General features: G+C 38.0%; 1 pseudogene; it reads left to right on the forward strand.

The window, feature by feature from the left end:
* The first annotated feature begins 5,437 nt into the window (after positions 1-5,437).
* Positions 5,438-6,276, forward strand: LOC129041319 (large ribosomal subunit protein eL6-like; annotated as a pseudogene).
* The last annotated feature ends 4,040 nt before the right edge of the window (positions 6,277-10,316 follow it).

Below are 10,316 nucleotides of genomic sequence, written 5' to 3' on the forward strand. Positions count from 1 at the left end.
TCCACTGAGATGGGTCTCTCTGGTCCAGCCAATGGTCTAGTCCATATTGCTGGTAAGAAGATGACACATGCTAAGGCTTCCTCTTTTATTCTATTCCCAGTCATAGTGAGTTAGATGGGAAAAGTACAAAGAAATAGAACCATTACACAAAATATTTGCCACAAGGTTGTCAGGCCAAACTTGGCAAAGTCTGGAGAAGAAATAATTTATCCCATCAATCGCTTTGGGATTCTTTCAGTTATATTCAGATTAATAGACATAATTTCTTTTTTGGGATATTACCAGCCTCTGGGACAGTAACTCTAACCTAGGAATAATTGGGTATAGCACTGAAAAGAAATAGTTTACATACAAGGGAAGATTTGAATGTAAGCTCCTGCATCGTCTCTTCTCCCATCTTTTCCAATTTTACTTCAAATACACAATAATTTATCTAACAGAGACCCATAATAATCCTCTTGGTAAAATAAAATTAATAAAGATAAAGCTGGAAGTTGTATGGCAGCCCTTCAATCCTTTGTTACCTGCATCTTTTTAAATAGGTGTTTTAATTGCACATGGCAGTTTTTATTAACCCACCACTTTGGGAATATATTTTAAAAGTCTATTGAATGTGATATTTCTGTTTCTTTACCCATCATTTCTCTAGAAGTTAATAACTTAATCTGATGAAATGTAATTAAGAGGACCAAAATGATACAGTATTTTTTTTTTTTTTTTTGGTCACAGTTCTTTGATAACATAAGCAGCTTTAGCTTCAGTTAGTGAGTACGGGAATCCAAACCCAGAATGTGTATCAAGTTCTGTCAATATCCTTTTAAGTACCCTCCCCTGGAGCAATAGGTTAAAAGCCAATGTAATCTACTTGCCAACTATATGCTGGCAAGGGTGAACTGCAGATTTTGCCTTTTCCATTGGCATACAGAAAAAATCATATTGGTAGAGGCCACCAGAGGGTGTTGTAACTTGGCACATCATTGCATGGTTTGAATTTGTCTGTGTTCACCCATGTCTTGGACCGAGGTTACCACTTCAAGAAATCCAAGTAGGACATCAACTTCTTGAGTTCAGTCATCTCAGATCCTGACACAGGGTTGCTGTGTTGAGCATCAGTGTGCCTTTTATTTTTTTTCTCAGAATTTCCATAGAGATTTACAAAGAGCAGTACACCATGTGGAGGCCCCTCTGTGGTCCATCTGATCCATTTTCCATAACAAATTGAAAGCCAAAAAGTCAATATAGTCATTATAAAAAGCCAAAGAGTAGAGCCTTTTTTTCTTTAAGTTCTTCTATCATTGCGAAGAACACAGCCTGTAATACAGGCTCTGTACTTTTCCATGAGTATTTTACTGTTTGCTGAATGCAGAACAGCTGATTTATTTTGCTGTAGAGACAGGGTCTTGCTATGTTGACAAGGCTGGTATCAAACTCCTGGCCTCAAGCAATCCTCTCACCTCAGCCTACCAAAGTGCTGGGATTGCAGGTGTGAACCATTGCACCCAGCCCTGATTTTCATGCCAGGTCTTGGCATTTGCTTCTGGAACTGTCCTTTGTGAACCAGGGCAATTGCCTTACATTCTAAGACAATTGCTCAAAAATATGCCCATTCAACAATAGTACCAAGCAAGTCCTTAAGCAGCTTTACAGTAGGTCATAGGAAGAAAAAGGCTACTTGCTTACTAATGTAAGGAGTCTTTCCTGTAAATTATCTGGTAGGATGCTCTTACATATGCCCTTTTTATTCCGTCTTATGTGGAAACATCTTTGGCATCTTCCTCTTTTTTTGCAGTGCTTTACTGGGGCTTTAGTATGGCCTTAAACCATTTACTTATTTGGGCTGTCTGTGTAGGTGCCCAATAATAAGCCAGTAACTATCTTTTAAAAGGAGTATACCAGAGAGGAGCATCTGGTCATTTTATAATTCAAAAGACAAGAGATAACTGTTGAGTAGCAGTGGTTATGGGGTTTTATGAAAGACTCCTGTTGGCTAAATATGAGTGACCAACACTTCTAGTATCATTTCAACATTAGGATCATGTTATCCAAAAGAATAACTAGCATTACAGCCCTCAATTAAATATGGCCTTATTTAAATGATTTTAAGGATCAGATTCAACAGTATTCCAAATGAGGGATGTGATTTCTCTAAAAGTCAAGAAAGGCCAATAGACATTGTTCAGGTTAAGAAATAGGCAGTAAAAATAATTCATTTTTAGTGGTCTGCAATAAGTCATAGGTTGCTCAAGTCCATGCAATGCTCAAAAGATTCACTGTCTATGTGGGGCTCTGAATTTTTGTGAGGTTAATCAACAATTCCTGATTATCATGCAATTTATGACTATAGTAAATTTGATTTTGGCTTGATTCTTAGGTTCTAAAATAATTATAATATCAATAGAAAACTGCCAGTTGTACTAGATCTACAACCCATGTTATCATATCACAACATTATAGGAGAGAATTCAAGGGTTTTTAATCATACATTACAAATGCTATCCAGACTAAGTTTTTACCCTACTACAATAGCATCCTCACATCCCTGTAAATTGATTTTGTTAGCCCTAAAAGACTCATGAGCAGGACCAGGCAGCACTATACACTGTGCTTCTTTATCTAATAGACCTCAAATAGTTTCCATTCCACTCCAGGCCATTTCAACCACACAATGTATTACTGGAGATTGGATCTAAAGGCACTGACCTTCATGTCAATTTTATTCTTATATTACAAAATAAATGTTAAAAGAGAGCATTTTGGCATCTAATACTGGAAGCTCATTAGAACTTTTCTTTGCTTGTATTTTATCTAGGTGCAAATAAGCTGAGCATATCTTTCTTGATATTTTTAACATCAGGGGGTATTTGAAGAGAGATGGTTATGAGTCCCACAATTTCCTACGAAATTCCACCAAGCTTCAGGTGATCACACTATCAATTTCCTCCTTTTGCATACCAATTTTAATCAGCCATCCCAGGACTTCTCTTTGATGTAATTAGACTCTGAATTGTTGCCTCTTTTATTATCTTGAAGTTTCATATGAGGAAGTGGAAGGAAAAAAAAGTTATTGCCTGCCTCCCATGAGGGAGCTTGTTTCCATGGAGGTGAAGGGTTACAATCAGGAAGTATTCCACCACATCAAATGCCAGGAAACGAAGGCCTCTTTGTCCCTCTAGACCTGAGACTTTCTTCTCGCATTGGGCAACACCAGGCAGCCCAGTCTGGCTAAACCCCTCTATTTCCATCCCTTCAAGCAGTATGAACAGGGAGCGGTGGGAGCCTCGGTAGTCCCAGATAAACCAAAGGCCAAAATAAAAACCATAAAGACCCAAAAAAAGTATAAAATTAAACTGTTATTAGAACAGCAGCCCACAAAAGTAGGCTAAGATTTGCACGCTAAAGCTTAACAGCATGACTGACTGCTAAAATAAAAGATTTAAATAGGAGCCAGAATCTCCTAACACAATAGATAACAGTTCCAGAATACAATAAAAAAAATCACCCATCATACTAAGAATTAGGAAAATAAAAATTTGAATGAAAAAAGACTATCAACTAATGCCAACACTGAGATAAAGCAGCTGTTGGAATTATCTGACATAAAACTTTAACACAGTCATCAAAAAACACTTCAACATCAATTATAGATTTTCTTGAAATAAATAAAAACAGAAAACTCAGAAAAGAAATAGAATTTATAAAAAGAACCAGTGGAAACAAATGGAAAATATAGAACTGCTGGCTTGGTTCAATGTAAGACTGGAGATGACAGAGAATAAAATCAGTGAACTTGAGAACAATCAATAGAATTTACCAAACTGAATAAAAGGCAGAAAAATAGACAAAATATATGTGAACAGAGCCTCAGGAGCCTGTGATATACAGCAGTCATATCATTAGAGTCCCATAAGAAGAGAGAAAAAGAATGGGACTGAAATAGTATTTAAAGAAATCATTACTGAAAACTCTCCAAACTTGACAAAAGACACAAACCTTCAATCTAAGGAGTCCTGTGAACCCCAAACAGAATAAACCCAAGCAAATCTACACTAAAGCACAAAATCATTAACTTCTGAAAATAGCCAGAGAGACAGCACATTATCTACAGGGGAATACCAATTCAGATGATTTCTTATCTGTAACCATGAAGGCCAGAGTACTATATTTTTCCAGTGCTGAAAGAAAGAAACTGTTAACTTTCTTCTTCAGGAATTAAGGGGTAATTTGCCAAAAATCTCTCCTTTTGGCAACAAATGGTAGAACTAGACAGAAAATAAGCAAGGCTACAGATGAATTGAACAAAAAAATTAAGATGAAAAACTTACATAGAACACTCTACCCAACAACAGCATAATGTACATTCTTTTAAATGTAACCATGGAAAATTTACCAAGATAAGTCATACCCTGACCAGAAAATAAACCTTAAGAAAATTTAAAGAATTGAAATCATAGAGTGTGTTCTCTGACTATAATGAGTCTAGTTAGAAATCAATAACAGAAATACAACAGGAAAATGTCTAAATACATGGAAAGCAAACAACAAACCACCAAAAAGCCCATAAAAAGATGGAAGGAAGAAAATCATAAAGGGCAGAAGTCAATAAAATTTAAAAATTGGAGAACAATAGGGACAATCAATTAAACAAAAGCTGTTTCTTCCAAAAAAATTAACAAAATTGACAAACCTCTGCAAGACTGACAAGAATAAAACAAACACAAATCATCAATATCAGGAATTAAACAGGGGATATCATCACAGATTCTATAGCCATTGAAAGAATAATGAGGCCGGGCACAGTGGCTCACGCCTGTAATCCCAGCACTTTGGGAGGCTGAGATGGGCAGATCATGAGGTCAGGAGATCGAGACCATCCTGGCTAACATGGTGAAACCCCATCTCTACTAAAATTACAAAAAAATTAGCTGGGCATGGTGGCAGGCGCCTGTAGTCGCAGCTACTCGGGAGGGTGAGGCAGGAGAACGGCGTGAACCTGCCATTGTACTCCAGCCTGGGCAACGAGCAAGACTCCGTCTCAAAAAAATAATAATAATAAAATAATGAGAAAGTATAACACAATTTTACATACATAAATTTGATAACTTAATGTAACAAATTCCTCAAAAGCCACAAACTACCTAAACTGACCCAAGGTGAAATAAATGTTATAAATATTCCTATAGCTATTAAAGAAATTTGATTCATATTTTGGAAGCACACAAAAAGGAAATCTCTAGCTCTAGCTGGTTTTATTGGTGAATTCAACCAAACATTTAAAGAAGAATTAACATCACTTTTGCAAATTTTACACTACTTATTTCAGAATTAGAAGAAGAAGGGACACTTTCTAATTTATTTTACCAAAGCCAAAGGCAGCACAAAAAAAAATTACCGGCCAGTATCTCTCAAGAATTTACATGACTCTTTCCCACCTTGCAAGATGGCAGATGAAAAAGCTGATAAGCCGGATACTAAAGAGAAGAAACTCAAAGCCAAGAAGGCTGATGGTGACAGAGTGAAAAAGCGTGACGTGACCTCAAAGCTAAAAAGCCCACGAAAGGGAAGCCTCATTGCAGCTGAAATCCTGTCCTCGTCTGAGGAACTGGCAGATATTCCCAATCTGCTACATATTGCAGAAGGGCCATGTACAAGAGGAAGTACTTAGCCGCTAAATCCAAAGTTGGAAAAAAAAATGGAGGAAAGGTGTGTGGTGACAAGCAGGGTGGTGCCCAGGTAGTTAAACTTCGCAAAATCCCTAGATATTATTCTGCTGAAGATGTGCCTCGAAAGCTGTTGAGCCACAGCCAAAAACCCTTCAGTCAGCACTTGAGAAAACTACGAGCCAGAGTCACCCCCGGGACCATTCTGATCATTCTCACTGAGTGCTACAGAGGCAAGAGGGTGGTTTTCCTGAAGCAGGTGGCTAGTGGCTTGTTACTTGTGACTGGATCTCTGGTCCTCAATTGAGTTCCTCTACAAAGAACACACCAGAAATTTGTCATTGCCATCTCAACCAAAATTAATATCAGTAATGTAAAAATCCCAAAACATCTTACTGACATTTCAAGAAGAAGTGGCTACAGAAGCCCACACACCAGGTAGGTAAGATCTTCAACACAGAAAAAACAAATACAAGATTACAGGGTAGCACAAGATTGATCAGAAAACTGTGGACTCACAAATTTTCCCCAAAATCAAAGCTATTCCTCAGCTCCAGGACCACCTGCATCTGTGTTTGCACTGACAAATGGAATTTATCCTCACAAATTGGTGTTCTAAATTTCTTAAGAACCAAATTACATAATTGATAACAAAAAAGAATTTACATGAAATACCATCAACAAAAATATTAGTAAACCCAATCTAACAATATGCATAAAAAGAACTTCCCTGCATTACCGAATAACATTAATTCCAAGTATGTAAGACTGATTAAACATTAGAATATCATTCAGTGTAATCCATTGAATGAAGAAACACCTGAGACTGGGTAATTTATAAAGGAAAAAGGTTTAATTGACTCACAATTCCGCAGGGTTGGGGAGGCATCAGGAAACTTACAATCATAGCAGAAGGGGAAGCAAACACATCCTTCTTCATATGGCAGCAGGAGAGAGAGGAGTGCCTCTTATAAAACGATCAGATCTCGTGAGAACTCACTTACTATCACAAGAACAGCATGGGGGTAACTGTCCCCATGATTCAATTACCTCCCACTGGTTCCCTCCCACAACACGTGGAGATAATGGAAACTATAATTTAAGATGATATTTGGGTGGGGACACAGTCAAACCATATCACAATCATGTCAATAAGATAAAAAAAATCATATGACCATTTTAAGTGGCCCACAAAAATAACAAAATCCAACACTGATTCGTGATTTATAAAAAAAAGGAACTTTCAGCAAATGAGGCATAGAGAAGAAGTATCACAGTTTGCTGAAGAGCAACTGTAAAAACCCTACAGTCAACATTTTACTTAATGGTTGAAGACTATACACTTTCTCTTTAATATCAGGAAGAAGACAAGAATATCCACTCTCGTTACTCTTATTGAACATATTACTGGAAACTTTAATTACTGCGATAGTGCAAGATAAAGAAATAAAAGGGATACAGCTTATAAAGTAAGAAACTGCTCCTAAAGTTCAACAATGTGGTACAATAAAAGATCAAGTCACAAAAATGAATCATGTATTTATACACTAATGATGAACATTCTGAAACAGAAATTAAAAACACAGTATCATTTATGATCACTCCAAAGAAAATGAAATACTTAGGTCTATACTTAACGAAATATATACAGAATCCACATGCTATACTTTTTTTTTTTTAGACAGAGCCTTGCTCTGTTGCCAGGTTGGAGTGCAGTGGTACGATCTTGGCTCACTACAACTTTCGACTCCCTAGTTAAGTGGTTCTCCTGCCCTAACCTCCCGAGTAGCTGGGATTACAGGCACGCACCACAACGCTCAGCCAATTTTAGTATTTAGGGTAGAGATGGGATTTCACCATGTTGGCTAGGATGGTCTCCATCTCCTGACCTCGTGATCTGCCTGCCTCGGCCCCCCAAAGTGCTAGGATTACAGGCATGAGCCACCATGCCCGGCCTACATGCTATAAATTTTAAGATATTGACAAAAGAAATGAATGAATATCTAAGTAAACGGAGAAGCATACCTTGCATGAGTTGGGTTGGAATTTTCTTCAAATTGGTTTATAGGCTTAATGTAATTCCAAAGGACCTACAATAGCTTATGCAATTTTGACAAAGAAGGAAAGAAAGAAAAATAGAAGAAAAGAGAATAATGCAAGAGGAGTCAGTCTATTCAACATTAAGGCTTACTCTATAACGGTAACTATAATTTTATATATTTTTTCCTATATATATAATTTTATATATACATATATATAAAGATTTTTACAGTCCAGGAGTAGGCAATGAATTATTATTAGACTTGACACCAAAAGCCCAATCCATAAAGAAAAAAAATGTAGAAATTCAACCTCATTAAAATTAAAAACTTTTGCTCTACAAAATACTATTAAGAGGGTAAAAAAAAAAACCAAAGCCTGAAAGAGAATATTTTCAAAACACATATCTGTCAAAAGACTAGTATCTAGACTAGATAAATTACTCCCAAAACTTAACAGTTAAAGAAACAAATAATCCAATTAGAAAATGGGCAAAATACAAAGAGATACATCACCCATGAAGATATAAAAATCCTTCAGTAATAAGCATACGAAAATATGTTCAATATCATTAGACATTAGGAAAATATAAACTCAAACCACAATGTAATGTCACTAATCTTTTTTCTATTTTTAAAATTTTTCTTCTTAAAAGGTTATATAGGCCGGGTTCGGTGACTCATGCCTGTAATCCCAGCACTTTGGGAGGCTGGGGCAGGAGGATCACAAGGTCAAGAGATGGAGACTATCCTGGCTAACATGGTAAAACCCCATCTCTACAAAAATACAAAAAATTAGCTGGGCATGGTGGTGGGCGCCTGTGGTCCCAGCTGCTTGGGAGGCTGAGGCAGGAGAATTGCTTGAACCCAGGAGACCGAGCTTGCAGTGAGCCGAGATGGCGCCACTGCACTCCAGCCTGGGCAACAGAGCCAGACTCCATCTCAAAAAAAAAAAAAAGTTATATACATGGTACAAAGAAAATAATACAAAAATAAATAAATAAATAAAATGTTATATAAATGGAGTAATATAATATGTAAACTTTTAAGATGGACTTCTTTTTTAAATTCAATAATTCCCTGGAGATGTATCCAAGTTGGTATGTATCAATAGTTCCTTCCTTTTGTTGCTAAGAAGTATTCCATAGTATGGATGTGCCATAGTTTGTTAAACATGGAAGAGAGATTAGCGGTCAGCAAGGGATAGAGATGGAAAACTTTTGTGGGGAGGGAGGTGGATGTGATTATAAAAGAGCAATAGAAAGAATCCTAGTGGTGATGGAAGTGTTCTTTCTCTTAGCTGTGGTGGATACATGAAACCACTATGTGATAAAATTGTACAGACTGAATACACATACACCTATAGATGAGTATAAGCAAAAACAGTTAGATCTGTGTAAGACAGGTAGACTATATCAGTGCCAATATCTTGAATTTGATATTGTAATAGTGGCTTTTGTAAATGTTATTGTTAGGGGGCGGTGGGTCCTTGCTCCCAGAGCTCCCAAGATGGCGGCAGGCCACTTCCAAAATGGCGGTGGGCTGCTTACAATAAGGTGGCAAGCCTGGTGTTCTCCGACCTGGGGTTCTTGGCCTCACGGATTCCAAGGAATGGAATCTTGGGCCATGTGGTGAGTGTTATAGCTCTATTAGAAGCCGTGGGTCACGGAAGAGAACCGTGGAACCCAGTGACAAGGGTTCAGCTTGATGAGGACGAACCTGAGCACTTAGCCGTGCAGGAACAATGGCAAGCCTTTAGCCCGATTGGGAGCAGCAATGGGCGCCTCGCTGGAATAGGAGCACAGCAGACACCCTGCCAGATCTGGAGGGATGGAATTCAGAGGCGGGTCTACGATGGCGGCAAACAGCAGTGGTGGACGGAGTGAAAGCTCGGCTCCAGCGGTAACAAACATAGACCAGAAGAGAATGCAGTCGCAAGATTTAATAGAGTGAAGACAGAGCTCCCATACAAAGGGAGGAGACCCAAAGAGAGTAGCCGTTGCCGGCTGGAATGCCTGGGTTTATATCCCGATCATTGTCCCTCCCGCTGTGCTCTCAGGCAATAGATAATTGGCTATTTCTTTACCTCCTGTTTCTGCCTAATTAGCATTTTATTGAGCTCTCTTCACTATCTGATTGGTCGGGTGTGAGCTAAGTTGCAAGGCCCGTGTTTAAAGGTGAAAGCGGTCACCTTCCCAGCTAGGGTTAAGGATTCTTAGTCGGCCTGGGAAATCCAGCTAGTCCTGTCTCTCATTATCATCTCTCTTATAAACACATATGAATCCATAATTGTCTTAATAAAATTTTTCATTGAACAATGGACTAAAAATCAGGGAGTTTATTGTTCCTTATGACAGAACTTCCATAGGAATGTGGGCTTCAAAATAGGTTTGATCAAAGTTGGGATTCTGTTTTCTGGGAGTCCCCTGGTTCTATCCTCCTTAACATTTCAGCTTCTACCTCAAGCTAATTGTCCTTGGAGCAGCGAAATGGCTGTAGCAATTCCAGATTTTGTAAGCATATACCATACTCTCCAGAGCAACTCTGATTTATACAATTGTGGTTAGGGGCATCTCTTGCATGGAAGGACTTAGCCCTGGGTCACTGCCTTTTACTGAAC

Source organism: Pongo pygmaeus, chromosome 6 (assembly GCF_028885625.2).
Source record: "Pongo pygmaeus isolate AG05252 chromosome 6, NHGRI_mPonPyg2-v2.0_pri, whole genome shotgun sequence".
NCBI classification, from domain to species: domain Eukaryota; kingdom Metazoa; phylum Chordata; class Mammalia; order Primates; family Hominidae; genus Pongo; species Pongo pygmaeus.